Source organism: Schistocerca gregaria, chromosome 4 (assembly GCF_023897955.1).
Source record: "Schistocerca gregaria isolate iqSchGreg1 chromosome 4, iqSchGreg1.2, whole genome shotgun sequence".
In the NCBI taxonomy this organism is placed as follows: domain Eukaryota; kingdom Metazoa; phylum Arthropoda; class Insecta; order Orthoptera; family Acrididae; genus Schistocerca; species Schistocerca gregaria.
In genome coordinates, this window is record NC_064923.1 from 545,074,401 (window position 1) to 545,094,676 (window position 20,276).

The window sequence follows — 20,276 nt, forward strand, 5'->3', positions numbered from 1 at the left end:
AATCAAATATGGGTAATGCAGGAGTAGTTTTAATAATGAATAAAAAAATACGAGTACGGTTAAGCTACTACAAACAGCATAGTGAACGCATTATTGTGGCCGAGATAGACACGAAGCCCACACCTACTACAGTAGTACAAGTTTATATGCCAACTAGCTCTGCAGACGAAGAAATTGATGAAATGTATGATGAGATAAAAGAAATTATTCAGATAGTGAAGGGAGACGAAAATTTAATACTCAAGGGTGACTGGAATTCGAGAGTAGGAAAAGGGAGAGAAGGAAATATTGTGGGTCAATATGGATTGGGGTAGAGAAATTAAAGTGGAAGCCGTCTGGTAGAATTTTGCACAGAGCACAACTTAATCATAGCTAACACTTGGTTCAAGAATTATAAAAGAAGGTTGTATACATAGAGGAATCCTGGAAATACTAAAAGGAATCAGATAGATTATATAATGGCAAGACAGAGATTTAGGAACCAGGTTTTAACTTGTAAGACATTTCCAGGGGCAGATGTATACTCTGACCACAGTCTATTGGTTACGAACTGTAGATTAAAACTGAAGAAACTGCAAAAAGGTGGGAAATTAAGAAGATGGGACCTGGATAAACTGAAAGAACCAGAGGTTGTACAGAGTTTCAGGGATAGTATAAGGGAACAATTGACAGGCCTGGGGGAAAGAAATACAGCAGAAGAAGAATGGGTAGCTTTGAGGGATGAAATAGTGAAGGCAACAGAGGATCAAGTAGATAAAAGGACGAGAGCTAGTAGAAACCCTTGGGTAACAGAAGAAATATTGAATTTAATTGATGAAAGGAGAGAATACAAAAATGCAGTAAATGAAGCAGGCAAAAAGGAGTACAAACGTCTCAAAAATGAGATCGACAGGAAGTGCAAAATGGCTAAGCAGGGATGGCTAGAGGACAAATGTAAGGATGTACAGGCTTATCTCACTAGGGGTAAGATAGATACTGCCTACAGGAAAATTAAAGAGACCTTTGGAGAAAGGAGAACCACTTGCATGAATATCAAGAGCTTTTTAGAAACCCATTTCTAAGTAAAGAAGGGAAAGCAGAAAAGTGGAAGGAGTATATAGAGTGTCTATACAAGGGCGATGTACTTGAGGACAATATTATGGAAATGGAAGAGGATGTAGATGAAGATGAAATGGGAGATATGATACTGCGTAAAGAGTTTGACAGAGCACTGAAGGACCTGAGGCGAAACAAGGCCCCCGGAGTAGACATCATTCCATTAGAACTACTGACTGCCTTGGGAGAGCCAGTCCTGACAAAACTCTACCATCTGGTGAGCAAGATTTATGAGACAGGCGAAATTTCCGCAGACGTCAAGAAGAATGTAATAATTCCAATCCCGAAGAAAGATTGTGAAAATTACCGAACTGTCAGTTTAATAAGTCACAGCTGCAAAATACTAACGCGAATTCTTTACAGACGAATGGAAAAACTGATAGAACCCGAGCTCGGGGAAGATCAATTTGGATTCCCTAGAAATATTGGAACACGTGAGGTAATACTGACCTTACGACTTATCTTAGAAGGAAGATTAAGGAAAGGCAAACCCATGTTTGTAGACTTAGAGAAAGCTTTTGACAATGTTGATTGGAATACTCTCTTTCAAATTCTGAAGGTAGCAGGGGTAAAATACAGGGAGCGAAAGGCTATTTACAATTTGTACAGAAACCAGATGGCAGTTATACAAATCGAGGGACATGAAAGAGAAGTATTGGTTGGGAAGGGAGTGAGACAGGGTTATAGCTTCTCCCCGATGCTATTCAATCTTTATATTGAGCAAGCAATAAAGGAAACAAAAGAAAAGTTCGGAGTAGGTATTAAAATCCATGGAGAAGAAATAAAAACTTTGAGGTTCGCCGATGACATTGTAATTCTGTCGGAGACAGCAAAGGACTTGGAAGAGCACTTGAACGGAATGGACAGTGTCTTGAAAGGAGGGTATAAAATGAACATCTACAAATGCAAAACGAGGATAATGGAATGTAGTGGAATTAAGTCGGGTGACGGTCAGGGAATTAGATTAGGAAATGAGACACTTAAAGTAGTAAAGGAGTTTTGCTATTTGAGGAGCAAAATAACTGATGATGGTCGAAGTAGACAGAATATAAAATGTAGACGGGCAATGGCAAGGGAAGCGTTCCTTAAGAAGAGAAATTTGTTAACATCTAGTATAGATTTAAATGTCAGGAAGTCGTTTCTGAAAGTATTTGTATGGAGTGTAGCCATGTATGGAAGTGAAACGTGGACGATAAATAGTTTGGACAAAAAGAGAATAGAAGCTTTTGAAATGTGGTGCTACAGAATAATGCTGAAGATTAGGTGGATAGATCACATAACTAATGAGGAGGTATTGAATAGAATTGGGGAGAAGAGAAGTTTGTGGCACAACTTGACCAGAAAAAGGGATCGGTTGGTAGGACATGTTCTGAGGCATCAAGGGATCACCAATTTAGTATTGGAGGGCAGCGTGGGGGGTAAAAATCGTAGAGGGAGACCAAGAGATGAATACACTAAGCAGATTCAGAAGGATGTAGGCTGTAGTAGGTACTGGGAGATGAAGAGGCTTGCACAGGATAGAGTAGCATGGAGAGCTGCATCAAACCAGTCTCAAGACTGAAGACCACAACAACAACAACAACAACAACAGCGACAAACACGCCACCACTGGTTGCATGCAATCTATCCTTTCTAAACATCGTCTGTGCCTTTTTAAAAATTTCGACAGAACTTATGTCTGGCTTCAGCCATCTTTCCGTACCTATAACGATTTCAGCTTAGGTGCTTTCTATCAGCGCTTGAAGTTCCAGTACTTTACCAACGCAACTTCGACAGTTTACAATTACAATACCGATTGCTGCTTGGTCCCCATCAGAGTTTTGTCAAATTATTGTCGCAATATCATATCGCTCATTTCATCTTCATCTACGTGAATTTCGCATTCTATAACATTGCTTTCAAGTTCATTTCCCTTGATAGAGATTTTGTACACTCCTTCCACCTTTCCCTTCTTTGCTTAGGACTGATTTACCATCTGAGCTCTTGACATTCATACAGATGCTCCTCTCTCGCCCAAAGGCGTCTTTAATGTTCCTGTAGATGATATCTACTTTTTTACTTGTGAAATATGCTTCTAAATCGTTGCACTTCTCCTCTAGCCATTCCTGCTTAGCAATTTTGCCCTTCGTACCAATCTCATTTTTTAAGCGTTTGTATCTCCTTTCGGCTACTTCATTTGCTGTATTTCTAAATTTTCACCTTTCATCAATTAAATTCAATATCTGGATTTCTACTAGGCCTCGTCTTGCTACCTATTTCATCCTCTGCTACCTTCACTATTTCATCTCTTAAAGTTACCGATTCGTCTTCTACTGAATTCCTTTCCTCTGCTCTAATCAGCTACTGCCTAATGCTCCCTCTGAAACTCTCAAGAACCTCTGGTTCTTTCTACTTGCCTTGGTCCCATTTCTTAATTTCCTAACTTTTTCCAATTTGTTCAATATTAATCTACAGTTCATAAGCAATATCTTGAGGTCAGAGTCCACACCTGACCCTGGAAATGTCTTACAGTTTCAAATCTCATTCCTCAATCTCTGTCTAACTATTATATAATCAATCAGAAACCTTTCGGTTTCTTCAGGTCTCTTCTACGTACACAGTCTTCTTTCATGATTCTTACATCAAGTATTAGCGATGATTAAATTGTGTTCTGTGCAAAATTCTACCAGGCGGCTTCGTCTTTCATTCCTTTTCTACAATCCATATTCATGTACTATTTTTCCGTCTCTTCCTTTTGCTACTACGGAATTCCACTCCCCCATCACAAATTTCCGTCTCCTTTAACTGTCTGAATAATTTCTTTTGTCTCATCACACATTTCTTCAATATCTTCATCATCTGCAGAACTAGTTAGCATATAAACTTGTACTACTGTCGTAGGAATGGAATTTGTGTCTATCTTGGCTATGATAATGCGTTCGCTATGCTGTCTATAGTACATTACCAACATTCCTATTTTCTTATTCCTTATTAAATCCACTCCTAAATTACCCCTATTAGTGTTGTATTTATGACTCTGTATTCTTCTGACTAGTAGTTCTGTCCTCCTACTACTGAACGCAACTAATTCCCACTATACCTGCTTCAACCTAAGCATTTCTTTTTTTAAATTTTGTTACTTACCTGCCCGATTAAAGGATCTTACATTCCACCCTCCGATCCGTAGAACTTCAGGTTTGTTTCTCCTGATGATGACGTCCCCTTGAGTAGTTCCGGCCGGCGATCCGAATGGGAGACAATTTTACCTCCGGAATATCTTAACCAAGAGGACGCCATTTAACCATACAGGAAAGTTGCATGCTCTCGGGTAAAATTATACGTCTGTGGTTTCCCGTTGCATTTAGAGGTTAGTAGTACCACCACAGCAAGGCCGTTTTGGCCGATGTTACAAGGCCAGATCAGTCAGTCATCTAGACTGCTGCTCCTGCAACTACTGAAAAGACTGCTGCCCCTCTTCTGGAACCACACGTTTTCTGGTCTCTCAACAGATACCCAAATATTGTGACTGTACTTACGGTACGGCTATACTTGTCGCTGAGGCACGCAAGCCACCGCAACGACGGCAAGGTTGTTGGTTCATGCATATCTTCATAGTAATATACTAGTTGTCAAAAGGGTTTATTTTATTCAGCCGTATGTTACGCATGCTGTATGTGGATTCCTTTGAATTCATGCGGAACAAGAGAAGACGGTAATCTGGTTCGGCTCTGCTAGTTCTGTCTAGTGCATATAGCGATGATACTTTGCGTTTTTAATTTCAGCTTGTGTGCGTCAGTCCATGAGATTATGAGAAAAGCGCTGGTGAGACTCACCACGAATCTGACGAGATTACGTGCTTCTTATAGTGATTATAACTGAATTATAAACTTCTGTGATATTTTAAAGTGGTCAGTGCAGCCGCACCGTAATGGAAACAGGGAGACAAACACACTTATTTTCAGCCAGGCTTGCATACGTTAAGACGGAAATAAGCGACATTTGTAAACAAAGGTACGACAACGATTGCTTCGTACCCTTTTACTGAAGTACCGGTTTAACAAAATGTTTCAGGCAATCTAAGAGAGTGTTGCAATACTAAAATATCGGGCTAGTGTGAAACAAAACATTGTCTGCGTGGGTGAGGCACGCAAGTTGGCGAAATAACTTTTACGTCACGCTGAGAATGCAGTAAGATACGACAGCTTTTCCAGACCATTTTCTTTACACCTAGAGACCATTTCAGGGACCTTTATTGGAAAATATGCCAATGAATCCAATTTCTGAGTACTTTTGTGATCGTATGATGACGAAACGAGCAACAATCGTTCAGCCGTCTTTCTGCAACATAGATTCATCTTTGTCACATCTTGCTGGAAGAAATTTAATGAAGGAAAGGTTATCAACAACGTCTGAAGAAACTAGCAAGCTTTTATAACAGTTGAGGAACACGAAGCGAAATAGTAATTGATGAGCGATTGAGAAAGGAATATACGTTATTCAGTCTGTTTATTGTGCTATCTGAAAATAAAAAAGGAGAAATTTGGAAAGGGAATTGCAGTTCAGGAAGAAGACATAAAAAGCTTGGGATTTGCTGATGGTATCGTATACTGGTATGCAGAACTTTAAGAGCGAAAGTAACTTTTGCATGATGATTCACTGCCAAGTAACATAGATCGATGAAACCTGGAACGTATGTAGAAAGAAGTGCTACAGCATAGTACAGAGAATAACTATAAGAAATACGATATGAAACAGACATAAATGATACTTCTACTCGGAGTCAATAATTACGCTGAAATCACCGGATATTGAGATTGTTTTCCCGGACATTACGAAAGACGGGACATGATTCTTAATAAGGTGTGAGGTCACTCAGGTTCAGTGCATGTTCTGCAACGTCCTCACATGCCGACCACAAAGCTGGTTCGGAGTTCCTGTTGTTGGGCGTTCCATTCCTCCATTTAGGCTGTTGGCAACTGTTGCATGGTCGTCGGTGCACGTGGAAGCGCTGCACGCGTCTCACCACCGCATCCTTCACGTGCTCGACAGGATTTAAACCGGGGAAACGGACAGGCCGAATACCCTCTCGTTCCAACATCATCCTAACCCCCGCTGTTCGATGCGGTCGCGCATTGCCACACATAAATAATGAAGTTAGGACTGAATGTAACTCTGAGAAGATGCACATGGGGAGGAAGTACAGTGTGACTAGTGAGCACCTCGTTCAAAGATTTGTAGGAGAGTACACCCATGCAGCATTATGTCTTCCCAGACCATAATGCCTGGACCACCAAAAAGACCATGTTCGACGGTGTTCCTGGGGCATTACGTACTCTCATATAGCGAGAAGTAAGGCGCATCCTGAGGCATCAAGGAATGATCCGTTTAGTGATAGAGGGAAGTATGGGGGGGGGCGTGGGGAGGGGGGGGGGCGGGGGTATATGTGTGCCAGATGTTTTTTATGAATAACTCGTTTAATATTAAGGATTTAATTATATGAAAGATGTAGTTTAAGACCACAGAATCAAAAAAAAATGTTAATAATAAAAAATCTGTTTGAGACATACTAATCTTATATTTGCTGATGAATGACGCAGCCAGCCACAAATACTTTTAAAATGCTTTGCTTCAGAGCTATCTTGTCCTTCTACGGACAGCTACCGTTTCTGATTTCATTAACGCTGTTATTATGTCGTCCACTCCAGCATTGCATAAAAATATTTGAATATTTATAGCCACTTTATATGTTGTTTCAATAGTAAAAACATGCTAATGTCTCTGTATTTATTTTGATATACAGCAAAATAGTTGTATAGGTTATAGTCGAAGTGGAACCTTCAGCGATGGTATTGCATCACTGGTGATAGTGCACCTTCACTGACCTCTTTAGTGAAAGTGGATTAATGGTTCCAGTTCACCCAAACAATATACGTTCAATAGGGAGAGTGCACCACCGCTAGTGAAGGTATACCTTCACAGCCAGAAGGTAAGAAGTGTAAACCATATTGCAATAACAAAACATAGTCATATTTCGAGAGCTGCAATTTGGAAACAGTCATATGATATAAAATTTATTTATTGCAGTGAGGACGTGCACCTTGGCACTTAGAGTCACACAACACGTTTTTATTTTTGCAAAATCATCTCAGAGTCCGATATTTGTGCTGGTAGTTCCTTCTGAAGAAACCGTGGCCTCTTCCCGTCGACTGAGACATCGCAGTTGTCCTCAGGGCAACAGTTTTTCCTGCTGAAACTTCATCCTCTAAGATCATCCTAAGAGGGAAAGTACTTAACTGGAACCTGAAACAAAACGTTGCAGTCGTAGTCACGTGTCGTACCATCCCTTCCCAAAATATTTAATAATAATAAATTTATTACCTTTCATAAAGTAGGCTCACCACACCATCTATCGTCCCGATTTGGTAGAGGTCATCAACCGTTGTCTCGTGGACGCCAAAGAATATAGACCTTGCACCTCCTCTTCCTGGATCGAAGTCGGAAAATGGAACTCTCGTTGTATATCGCCTTTCCACTGATGGCAAACGATGATCCGATCACTGCTGCCGTTCTTTGTGCGTATTCTTCCAAGCACTTGTATGCCTCAGTTTCGTGTTTTTTAATAGCACGTCAGACAGTATTCATTATTGTCTGGAACACATCCTTTCTCCCTAACCTCTGTTCCAGTTCGTATATTATCCTCTTGCACTGGAGACTAGCTATGATCATTATCCCTCAACGTTTCACTTCCTTTCTTACTGCTAACACTCACTTCATTAATTACATTTTCAAGGTCGTCCACAGAGTGAACGTTCGTCAATGTTTCAGGAGGTAAACGTGATGAAGACAAACCATTTTTAGCATGACATCCAAACATCGTTTTGCACGGGGATCCTTTAATTCGAAAACGTACAGCGCCATTCTTCTTTAACTGCACAAACCTTAGAGCACGGCTCCACTCCACGGCGTAGTGCTCCTACATCCATATCGTAGTTAGCATATTTTCTGTGCCTTGATTTGCTCGCTCAACGCTGCCTTGTCTAGGTTTACTGCACAGTCTTGAAATTGGGCCACACTTCAGTTAAGTTGCTCGTTATTTTGCTAACGAACTCTCCGCCATTGTCTGACTGCAGCACTGAGGGACAGTGTAACAGCGTAAAAATGTAAACAACGTGATCGCATAGTTCCTTGGCTGTTTTGGACTTCAGTGGCCTGAGAACAACTAATTTAGTTAGATGATCCTGATAAACCATTACGAATTTATAGTCTCCATCTGGTTGCAATTGGAAATCGATGAGATCAACTTGATTTCTGGAATTTAATTCTTTGAGCAACGTGGGCTTTACTACTGTTCCTTTCTTCTGACCTTTTTGCTCTTGTAATTAAGGCTCATATAAGATAAGATAAATCTGGACATCTCTGTACACTGTATTATGGTATACTGATTTCAAGCATTTTATCATTCGGTCGCGAGCACTGTAGCCACTCGTTACATGAGCATGATGCAGAATATTATACAGCTATTCATAAAAATAATACTATTTAATCTTGCCTTCTTCAGTAACAGGTGGTATTAATTTGATACTCCATTCACATGCAGCACTTCATATCTCTTCAAAAACTTGTCGTCGTTACTGTTCCTCTTTCGTCCAGAATTTAGTGAGTTAACCTTGCCCATAAGCGACTGTCCATGAGTACACAATTATAATTTGGGTTTCTCCGTTACACTTTAAGATGTTCATAGAACTTCACTGATTCAGTCATACCTGCACTGCTGTCAGCCATAGTTGTACTGATATATAACATAACGATAACCAACTCACAAGGGTTACATTCATGCGAATGCGGCGTAACGTTGTTTTTACGCATCGTTAATAAACTGCTGTTGTACACACCCAGTAAATGGGGCCAGTGATGGTACACCTTTACTGGTGGATGTGTTTGCTTTTTTTAAAATTTATATTTAGCTTTCACTGATGATTTTAGCGCTGGTATACATGCACTAGGGAAGGTTTACCTTCCCTAAGCATCGACTGTCACTATATCATAAGCGCTTGCTTATATTCCAGTGAAGGCTGTTTTGACTTGCCAAGGTCCTTGTGCTTATACAAGACAATGTCTAATATGTTTCGCTTTAGGCAGCACTAAATGAAACACTTATGTAGGAATTTCTCTTAGCTAGCTCGAGTTGATTGCTTAAGACGTATGGGGACTGAGCGAATGAATTTATATTTCTAGTTTTTTTTTCTTGTCATTGTTAGTGTTACGTAATATCTATAAGTTACCTTCCACGTTAGAAAAAGAGTATCCATGTTGTTCCATGTGAGTGGCGATTGTAGATTAACTTAAATTATTTAGCTTAAAGGCATCCATCTGTTCAAGACATTATATTAAAGCTTCTGCCGGTCTGGTCATTACAAAAATATCTGACAATTGTCACAAACAATCTTGTGTTTTGCTACTGTGTACTACTTTGTGTTACATAGTGTAATTGGTGTGGAAATTGTTTTGAACTCCTCCGAAAAGCATTTGCAATTAGGTGTGAAATTTGGTCTCGCAAGAGAATGAAAACAAATATTTTCTTTCCTGCTGCTGCTTCTGAATTTACTGAAGGTAGTTTTACTATAAAATTGCTCAGTTACCTGTGGTTGATAACCAATATTTTTAGGTACTGTTTTGACATTATTTATTTATTTCTCTGTGACACTTGTACTATGGGGAGTTTAACGTATGCAGATAAACATGGATTTGATGTTAGTCATTAGTGCTGCGTAGGTTTTTATGTAGAATCTGATGTTTGTACAGTTCACTCAGCGTCCTTACCTGTATATCGTGAGATATGCACTATGAAGTCCCGATAATGCAAGTTGGCTGCGTTCCTAGATGAAAATAAATAAAGTTTGTACTTAGCTATTGCAGAATCGTCGACTTCAAGTTGCATTGTGTGTTCCAGGTTCGTTGATTCTACGACAGTATCATTGAGGGAGTTGTCTCTGTTGTTGTTTAGTAAATTAAAATGCCTTTGTGATAGACATTTAAATTTACTGGCTGATAGTTTTTCCACAATCCAATTTTTATACTGCAACACATTTGTTAGTATTGTGCCATCTTGTTACGGAGCTTTTTGCACATATGTCTGATCTCAGAAACATTCACTTTACCTTCAGAAATGCTTGGGGTCCTTGAAATGTCCAGAGCAAACTGGTTGTTTACATTATTAGTTTTGGGTACAAGTGTTAAGTAGAGTTTACAATAGGCATCAAATTTAGTGTAAATATTGACTATTATAGTATTGTTGCTTAAATATGTGGACATATTTTTTATGAATTCCTTTCTAAGTAGTACATGTAATTTGACAAGTAAGTTGTGCTTTGGGTGATCTTATCAACACTCATGTGAGCCCCTTAAAGCATAAATGGTGTAACTCATACTATCTCCGTTTTGAAATATTTAATGTTTCATTAGAATTGTTATGCAAAAATCAGTTGTATACTTTTTATTTTTTTAACCCTAAATAAACTCAATAAATTTAATTTTAAATTAAATTTACATTTTTTGAAAATTTCTCAAGTTTTGTGTGTACAAGTGTCGAAATGTAGTTACACCACTTGTGTTGTAACTAGGAGGAGTAATTTATTATGAAAAAAATATCAATGACAGTAACAAATACTGTACCCATAAGTTTAATACACTCAGTTAACATTACTTTCTATTCATCATCACTGATGTCGTTTCAGTTAGGTAATGGGCCAAAGTCAATGGCTTTCTTACTGGAAACAATGCTCTCACAGGAGTGGTGATGAATAAAATTTGTTAGTTGTATTTTTTTCAGTTGTTGGCGTTGGTTGTTGGTTAATCACGTTGTGGTGCACCTTGGTATACAAGGCCACATATCAATGAGTTTTGACCAGAATGAGTTACAGTTTTCCAAACAGACACAAAAATACTGTATTGTATGTGCTCTTAAATTTCATTAAATATTTCTTTCTTCAGCAGTAATCTGGATCAATAAATTCTTTTACAACAATTTTTTTCTTTTCTTGTAATGTAAGATTTCTCTGGATTACATTTTCTGTTTATTTCAACAATTACCCAAGCATTTATTTTTATTTTTCGACATCGCTTTGGTGAGCCATCCACAACCGCTTCTGTTTTTCTGCCATCACCTTGATCGGATCCCTCATTCTCTGAAACAAAGAAATTTCCATAGCTAAATCTTGTAAAATTGAGAACATTCATATTGGTCCTTGTTATTTTCATACAGGTATAGGCAATACGCGTACAGGTTTTACTGTACTTTTTTTGTTTTTATTTTTAGTTACTGATACACGCAGATGTACAACCTTCACTACACATTCTAGACTTAAATGTTGACAGACTAGTAGTGTAATTCCATTTTAAATTGTACACACGTTTAATTTCTATGCATATAACATGTTTTGCTTCTTAATTTATATTTAATATACAAAAATCTGAGTAATGAAAGCTTGTAAACACATTAAACTTTAAATAGTTAAGAAAAACTAATAAAAAGTAAAAGAAATAAACAACTCTTACCTGTAGCACTGGACAGATGAATCTGATTGTAAATATTCATCTTCGAATCCATTATCTGCCAAAATACTTGGCTCACCAAATGAAATTAAATGATGCTTCCGTGTTTTCGTGGCTTTAAAGATCGTTTACACATCATAGTATATCACATGCTACATTGAACATAATTAGGATTTGCTATCAGTTGGTATTGCTTTATTATCTAGTTTCAGTCATGGTAATGATTAGTGCTTATCATTATAGGTCATTTTATGAAAAGGATTACTTCGTCTTTTACTTCAGTAAGCACATGTCGTCGTTTCAGATGGTACTGAGAACACATATCTTTTACTTGTAGACTTCCCGAGGCAAAAGGAGGGTAGCATTATCTTGTGGTATCCTTATTATTCAAGTTACAAGAAATAATCTTTACTTAATAGTGTAAACTTGTCAGGCAAACTTACTGATACCACTTCTGACGAGATTGGTTACCGGTTTGAGTATAAAATGCAGTGGTCGATACCATATGAAAAGTGTTACAGGGTATAACGCTGTAAGACCGAATACTAAAACATTACAGAGCAGATGCGGATGTCCACAGGTGTCTTGTTGAGACTGGAAGGTGTACTTGTGCACATGTGTGTTAGACAGCTGAGGCGTATGCCACCGCACTTTTGTCAGACCACAACAGTGCCACAGTCCCAGCGTTAGGCAGTAGATGGCAGCATGTTTGAGTCGCTCATCTCAGAAGACGACATAGTTAAATATCCGCGATTGGCGACACTGACAAACATGAGAAATACTATGGCTGCAGGATAGCGGTAGGTAAACTCCGGGCCTGGTGCGTGGTCCGGAAAAACCCAGGTTCGCTCGGCCATTGGAGAAAATTATGGAGGGGCTGGCAACCTTGGTCGAAGTGAGAGGCTCTCACAGATACTTAACAGACTACAAGTTCAACAAAAGCGCATACAAGACAGTTACAGAAACACCAATAACAATTCTAGAAAGAGAAAATTAAGATCAGTGCGTTTGTGAAAACGCGCTACCAATTAAGTACGTAGTTTTTAAGTTACTTGATTTCAAAGATTTCACTATTAAAATGAACTTTAACAATTAATATCTCTCCAATGCATTGTGCTACTTTTAAGAACTTAATGTCCACCATTAGATCTCATGGAGCTCTATCAGAACACGCTAGTGGAATTTTTATAAATATGCATTTTAAACTAAATGCTGTGCAATATTGTGTATTCCAAACATGGAAACATAAATTTTCAGCAAAGTATTTAATAATATAATGGAAGTAGCGGGAGAAAATCAGTTTAGACTTACAGATGTATGTGTAAATGCATTTAGTTCTATTTGTTTCTGATTTATTAATGGTAAAATAGCCCAAAGTAGCGTTTGGGCATGCAAACCCTTGATTATTTAGAAAATCTAAGAAACTTGGCAAAAACCTAAGGACAGCAGTAAGAATCCGAGAAATTTTCCATTTAATCTGACATGTCATACATGTGTGAAGAGTAATATTAATATTTTTAAGTATGTATGGAAAATGCTTCTATGAAAATTTTTGCAGTGACAGGCAACGGCTTAAACAACCGACAGTCATCTTGTACAAGAAAGCTGGAGTAGTCAACAAGTATGTATAGATGAGCGGCGTTTATGTTGCTTTTCTGTACTGTTCAGAAATTTTATAAGTGCGAGTTGCAGACATGTGAGATTTGCAAATGTCACTGGCGAATGCTTAGAAAATCTACAGTCATACAGCCGTGTGGACATGGAAAGATTTCGCTGAGTTACTTAGAGTGTAGACTTATAATTCACGCAGGGTGATAAAACTAACTACTTAGCGTGTGGACGTAGAATAATTCACGCAGAGTGATAAAGCGAGAGCTTTGAAATATTTTTGCGAGATTGTGAGCACTTTCTACTTGTGGTTTTAACTGGTTTGTCACTGTCAAACTTTAATTTCGAGCACTCGTGATTCGTCTTAAACAGTTTCACTACTATTACCAAAATCACTCGTTGGTTAACGAGGCATACCGCTCTGACCTTCTTTATTTCATGTTTTGTCACAGTCGTTACGCCATTAGGATTAGAAAAGGAGACAATACACTATGTTTTTATTTAAATCAAAACTTCATGAATTGTGAACATTATAATTTTTCGCCCCATAATAGAAACGTGCTTTTTTTTACTCGTTGAACTTTTGGGTCATTAATCATCATCAGATTGAGGTGACATACGCGTTTGGTAGGCCTCTACGCATGAACGTAGCCAAAAAATAAAAACCAACCACACATTCTAAAACTCTCATGAGCAGTTTGAACCAGCAATCATTTTATTCATTATTATTCAATGTAAAAACTATGCAGTCGCACATGGAGAATCGAGAGAACAACTTGCAGCAAAATATTTTTATTAATTTAAAGCAAGATCTTCACATTATTGTTTGTCTCGTTCGAGCTGAGTGTGTTGGACAAGACATGCACAGTATAGTCGTAAGAATTATATTTACGCACATCTCTGATGATGGGTTTTCCATGAATTTAAAAAAGTATGTTTTCGATTCAGATCAAGAAAACTGATACCCTCATCTGTTCCATGCTCGGCGTGAAATCCCTAACTAATGTAATACACGTACAATTTCGCTATCAAAGTAATCTTTGAGTGATTGCATGTCAGTCGTTTGAGATGCAATTCTTGGCATATTTAGTGTTTGGGATACCATACGTTCTCTAACTCATCAAATTTATTAAATCAAAAATGGTAACTTCGGTATCTTACAACTTCTTGCACAAATTTCCACGGACGTTCAAAGCGTTGAGAGTCGAATACTTTGAAAACGGAACTGTGAAAGTTGCACACAACGTGAGTAGGTACGTAAATTCATTAGCCAAACTCTGCTGCGATCGTTTTCTTGCTGCAGCCGTAACTCATCTACATCTACATGACTACTCTGCAATTCACATTTAAGTGCTTGGCAGAGGGTTCATCGAACCACAATCATACTATCTATCTACTATTCCACTCCCGAACAGCGAGCGGGAAAAATGAACACCTAAACCTTTCTGTTCGAGCTCTGATTTCTCTTATTTTATTTTGATGATCATTCCTACCTATGTAGGTTGGGCTCAACAAAATATTTTCGCATTCGGAAGAGAAAGTTGGTGACTGAAATTTCGTAAAAAGGTCTCGCCGCGACGAAAAACGTCTATGCTGTAATGACTTCCATCCCAACTCGTGTATCATATCTGCCACACTCTCTCCCCTATAACGCGATAATACAAAACGAGCTGCCCTTCTTTCCACCCTCTCGATGTCCTCCGTCAATCCCACCTGGTAAGGATCCCACACCGCGCAGCAATATTCCAACAGAGGACGAACGAGTGTAGTGTAAGCTGTCTCTTTAGTGGACTTGTTGCATCTTCTAAGTGTCCTGCCAATGAAACGCAACCTTTGGCTCGTCTTCCCGACAATATTATCTATGTGGTCCTTCCAACTGAAGTTGTTCGTAATTTTAACACCCAGGTACTTAGTTGAATTGACAGCCTTGAGAATTGTACTATTTATCGAGTAATCGAATTCCAACGGATTTCTTTTGGAACTCATGTGGATCATCTCACACTTTTCGTTATTTAGCGTCAACTGCCACCTGACACACCATACAGCAATCTTTTCTAAATCGCTTTGCAGCTGATACTGGTCTTCGGATGACCTTACTAGACGGTAAATTACAGCATCATCTGCGAACAGTCTAAGAGAACTGCTCAGATTGTCACCCAGGTCATTTATATAGATCAGGAACAGCAGAGGTCCCAGGACGCTTCCCTGGGGAACACCTTTTGTGCAGTTTTCCCTGCGTAGAGCGTGGTCCTTTGCTACGATTTCAGAAGGCTTTTACTGTCCTAACGCAAACTCGAATTTGTCAATTCACGGTATCGCTGTCAGTACTTTTAATGAGAGATGACCCTTCGCTCGACGAGTTTGCGGATCGACAGAGCGAGAGGGAGGAAGATTACAGAGCGCTCCGCCACGTACGGGATTAGAGGGACCTGCCAGAGAGACGCAACTCGACCACAAACTGCATTTTAAACGCTCGGTAACTTCGGACGACTACCAGTGCATCTAACGTGTCAACATTTTATCTCGAAAAGTGTGGCAAATAGAGGCAGGTTGTTAGAGCACTTATTACAGATATTATTCATTCCTAACATATGACAGAAAGATAGAAAAGCAACAGCCTGAACAAGCTAAAGATGATGAAGGCCTTCTTGACGGAAATCGCGAGCTACTCCATGGAGTGAAAAGCAGTTTTAGAAATGACAAAAAAAGAGTGGTTTGAGCTGATAGGTAGAGGGGCAGAAAATCCTGACTCTCGAAATGAAACTAGAAAATGATATGGTTTCGTTCGAGAACTTACTGGCGCCCACAGTATTTTAAACTGCTCCTTAGAGTATAAAAATGGAAAAGTTCTGTTCAAGAACGACGAACAAGCTGCCTGACGGGTTGAGCATCTCAAAGAAAGCTTAAAGCAGCCCAATCCATTTAATGCTTACTATTTCGAAACTGAGACCAAAATTCAAGAACCAGTGGTAGAAAGAGAAGCAGCGGTGTGTGCAGAAATTACAAAACTTAAAAACAACAAGGCAGCAGCGTTGGGCGAAATCTCAGCCAAAATTGTGAAGTATGAAGTTCCAGACATATTTCATCACCTTACTAAACTGTGCAATAGTTGTTGGCAAACAAGGCAAGTTCCAGAAAAGTAGAGCTGTGCCATCATTGTTAAGTTACTGAAGAAAGAAAATGTAAATAAATGTGCCAAATGCAGAGGTCGAACGCTTCTCTCGGTGCCGTGCAAATCTCTTACCGGGCTCTTCTAAACAGGGTAAAAAAAAAAAGGCAGAAGTTTACCGACTACAAGAAGAACAGGTTGGTTTTCGAATTGGGAGATCCTGCTCTGAAAAAATATATGGTCTGCGTAACGTGATAGAATGATGCACAGAATTCAGATATCCACTGAAACTAAATTTAGTTGAGATTAAAAAAGGATTTGACAATCTACAGAGAAACATTGTACAATACTGTAAGTGTATAAGGAATCCCTGACCACCTCACCTATGTTTTCAGAAACTTTCATCTAGAGTCGAGTTCCTGTATAACGACGGAAGATGAGCACACGCCTTTGTTTAGTATTGTGACAGGTTCCAGACAAGGGTGCATCATGTCGCCATTTTTTTAGTCATAGATTTCATATAGAGAAAAAATATGGACAACACCGACGTGGGGGAACGTTTGAATCAGCAGTCTAGGTTTAAGGATCTGGATTTTGCTGATAACATCGTTCTTATGGCAGAAACACCACAGTGTTTACAACTAATGATTAATAAGCTGGATGTAGTGGCCAGTTCTGTAGGGCTAAAATTGAATGCTCAAAAGGCAAAAACAGTGTGCATAAAAAATGGAGATGTATCTCGTCAAATTATACCAGGGGTTTGCAGTTGAGGCCAACGGTCTTGCCGTCGTGGTAACACCGACTCCCGTCAGCTCACCGAAGTTAAACCCTATCAGGTTTGGCTAGCACCTGGATGGTTGACCGTCCGGTCTGTCGAGAGCTGTTGGCAAACGGGGTGCTCTCAGCACTTATGAGGCAAACTGAGGAGCTACTTGATTGAGAAACAGCGGCTCCGGTCACGAAAACTGACAACGGCCGGTAGAGCGGTTTGCAGAGCTCACGCCATTCCATTTCCGCATCCTGTGAGGATGACACCGCGATCGGTCAGAACCGTTGGATCAGACTGAGTTTAGTTCTAGTTTGATTATAATTAAACTGACAGCGTTCTGAGTGCTTCAGTGCGGGGTGTATACATCGCAGGACGCTGAAACTTCGTAGGTATGTTCATTAATCGGTGCGCTCGCAGAATATGCCCAAATAAATAGTTCCACTCTCCGCCACCAAGTGAAAAATGGCGCTGTAAGAAGTCAGAATGCGGTGTGGGCGCAGGAAAAGGAGAGGAATGATCAGATACATAATAACGGTGGTTCTGGCGCGTTTGTTAGGGTGTGGTCACAAGCTGCAACAGGTGTTCAGTATACTCTTCCGATCCAGCAATATGCTGCATCCGTAACACGCCATGGTCGACAGGTGCTCGCAGCACATACGGTGTAATCAGAATGATCTGTCGTCCTACGCTACTCTTCCTTATCATTCCTGATAGACACGATCTTTGAGATGTTCCTACAGCTAGAAGTCACCAGAATTTAGGTCGGAGAATCTGGATGGCCACACGTCTATAAATTGCCTACAGATGAAGCAGTCGTTACCGAAGCTCTGTGGAAGCAAATCTTTCACCTGGCAAGTGACATATGGTGTCGCCCCATCTTGCGTGAAAATAGTGGTGTGGATGCAGTTGCCTTCTTGCAAAGCTGGAATCATGTGTTCCACAAGGAGGTCCTTATAATGTCCAGATGACACTGTACAACTAACAGGCCCGCGAGGTGTCATCTCCTCATGGAAAAAACGGTCAGAGAATGAAGGAACTTGTGAAACCACACTGCACAGTCGTATAAGCTGAGTGCAGGGATGTTCCTGCACCACATGTGGCGGAATAGAACCCCATATGCAACAGTTCTGCGCATTCACGGCGTCGTGCAGTGTAAAATGTGTCTCGAATATCCAAAGAATATTCCCCGCCCACGTGTCATCAATTTCTATGTGTATCAAAAAACGAAAGGCAAAGACAGGGTTGTTGGCTATCTTGTGGCTCCATTTGGTGGCCATTCTGGACCTAGTAAAATGCGCCGCAAAATCTTTTGAACCGTTGAGCAGGGGAGAGGCGATTCCCATGACACAGTTCGAGCACTGGCTGCAGAATTTAAGGTATGTGCTGCAAGCACAGCAATTTCATCAACATCTATCAAGGAATTCACCATCTCCCTCTCCCTGCTACATAGCATAACTCATCCGTTTCTTCAAAATGCTTATCATATTCTTCAGCCCATTTACTGACATGGAGGCTCCTCACAGGTATGTCTGTCATCGATGTTCACGCAAATGCAGTGCTGCTATTGCCGGTATCATGATAAATCAACTTTAACAGCGGTGCACAGTCTTTCTTCTCAATAGCCATTGCATTTCGAACGGAAAAACTGCAACCTTCTTAACCCTTTACACCAATAGGCACTCCACAAAAGAAACAAACACGCATCATCAAGCGTCAAACAGACCATGTTTTCACCTGGTGGCAGAAAGTGAAACTATTATTTTTTGAGCGTACTTCGCGAGTGTACCAATTAATGAACATACCTATATCGCGACCACGTCTCAAATAACGAAGTGCTGAAAAGAAATGGCCTACTCAGTCAGCACAGAATCTTTGCTGAAAAAAGACTGAAGCTAGTAGGACATTTTCTATTCATGAAAGGTGGAGGAATACCCACATCATCATTGTTGCAGAAACCAACGGATGAATACAGAAGCAGAGGAAGAGGTAACACCTGGAAACGAACTTCTGCGAAGCATGTTCAATTCTTGGACATGAACTGGGAGGAAATTGAAAACTTGGGGGCAGCTGATCGATTCCGCTGGAAGAAACCTGTTGCCAGACATGCTACTTAGCACTGGATGAACTAAGTGTAAGTCGGTGTTCCACATGGATGCAAAATTAAGAATTTCTTTTATTAATTTCAGGAGCAGCAGAATGCTGGCTGAGTATGTAGGTCTTGGATTACACCTAAAATTAAAGAATCATTGTAATCCTCTTCTGTTGCCGGCCGGGGTGGCCGAGCGGTTCTAGGCGCTACAGTATGGAACCGCGCGACCGCTACGGTCGCAGGTTCGAATCCTGCCTCGGGCATGGATGTGTTTGATGTCCTTAGGTTAGTTAGGTTTAAGTATTTCTAAGTTCTAGGGGACTGATGACCTTAGAAGTTAAGTCCCATAGTGCTCTGAGCCATATTAACCATTTTTTCCTCTTCTGTTATTAAGTCATTCTCTCCAACTCCAATGTTATAGATAGTGTAACACGACAATGAGTGTACATCTCAGTTGAGGGGAAGTCGCCATTTCGGACCCAATAAGTCTACATTCCTTTCCGTTTCTTGTTTATGTAAAGCAGCTGGGTGGTGGTTAGGATAAGCTTTGATGATTGGGGAAAGTGCTTTTATATATAATTAGTTAAAATAAAATTTATTCGGTATCATTTCTTTTTAAACTTGTAACCAGATGCTTCCTTTCCTATTTATTTTTTGTTTGTAACTGACGTCAGTGAAGGTGAGTGACGTAACGGCTATAGCCGGGAAGTGAAGCGACGGTCTGGGATGGTTTGAAACACCGGACGAAGGGCACGTGTTGCCATTAGGAGGAGCTAGCGAATGGGGCGCAGGAAAATGTGGGGCTTGGTATAATTGGAGGTGTTTTATGGCTTTATGTGAGTAGGAGTTTGACATTTGCGTGCCAGGCGGGGCTTTCTGGGAGGAGGAGGCGTCCTGCACGCAGTTACCGAGTAAATTTGATTGCTGATGGCAGCAGCTTGTGAAAGCGTTGAAGTGCTGGCCATCACGTCTCACTAGAATCGAGTTATGTACGATCCATTACATTTATGAAAAATCTGAGCACGTATTTTGTGATTAGTATCCATAAAGACGAGCTCATAGACACTTCGAAACAG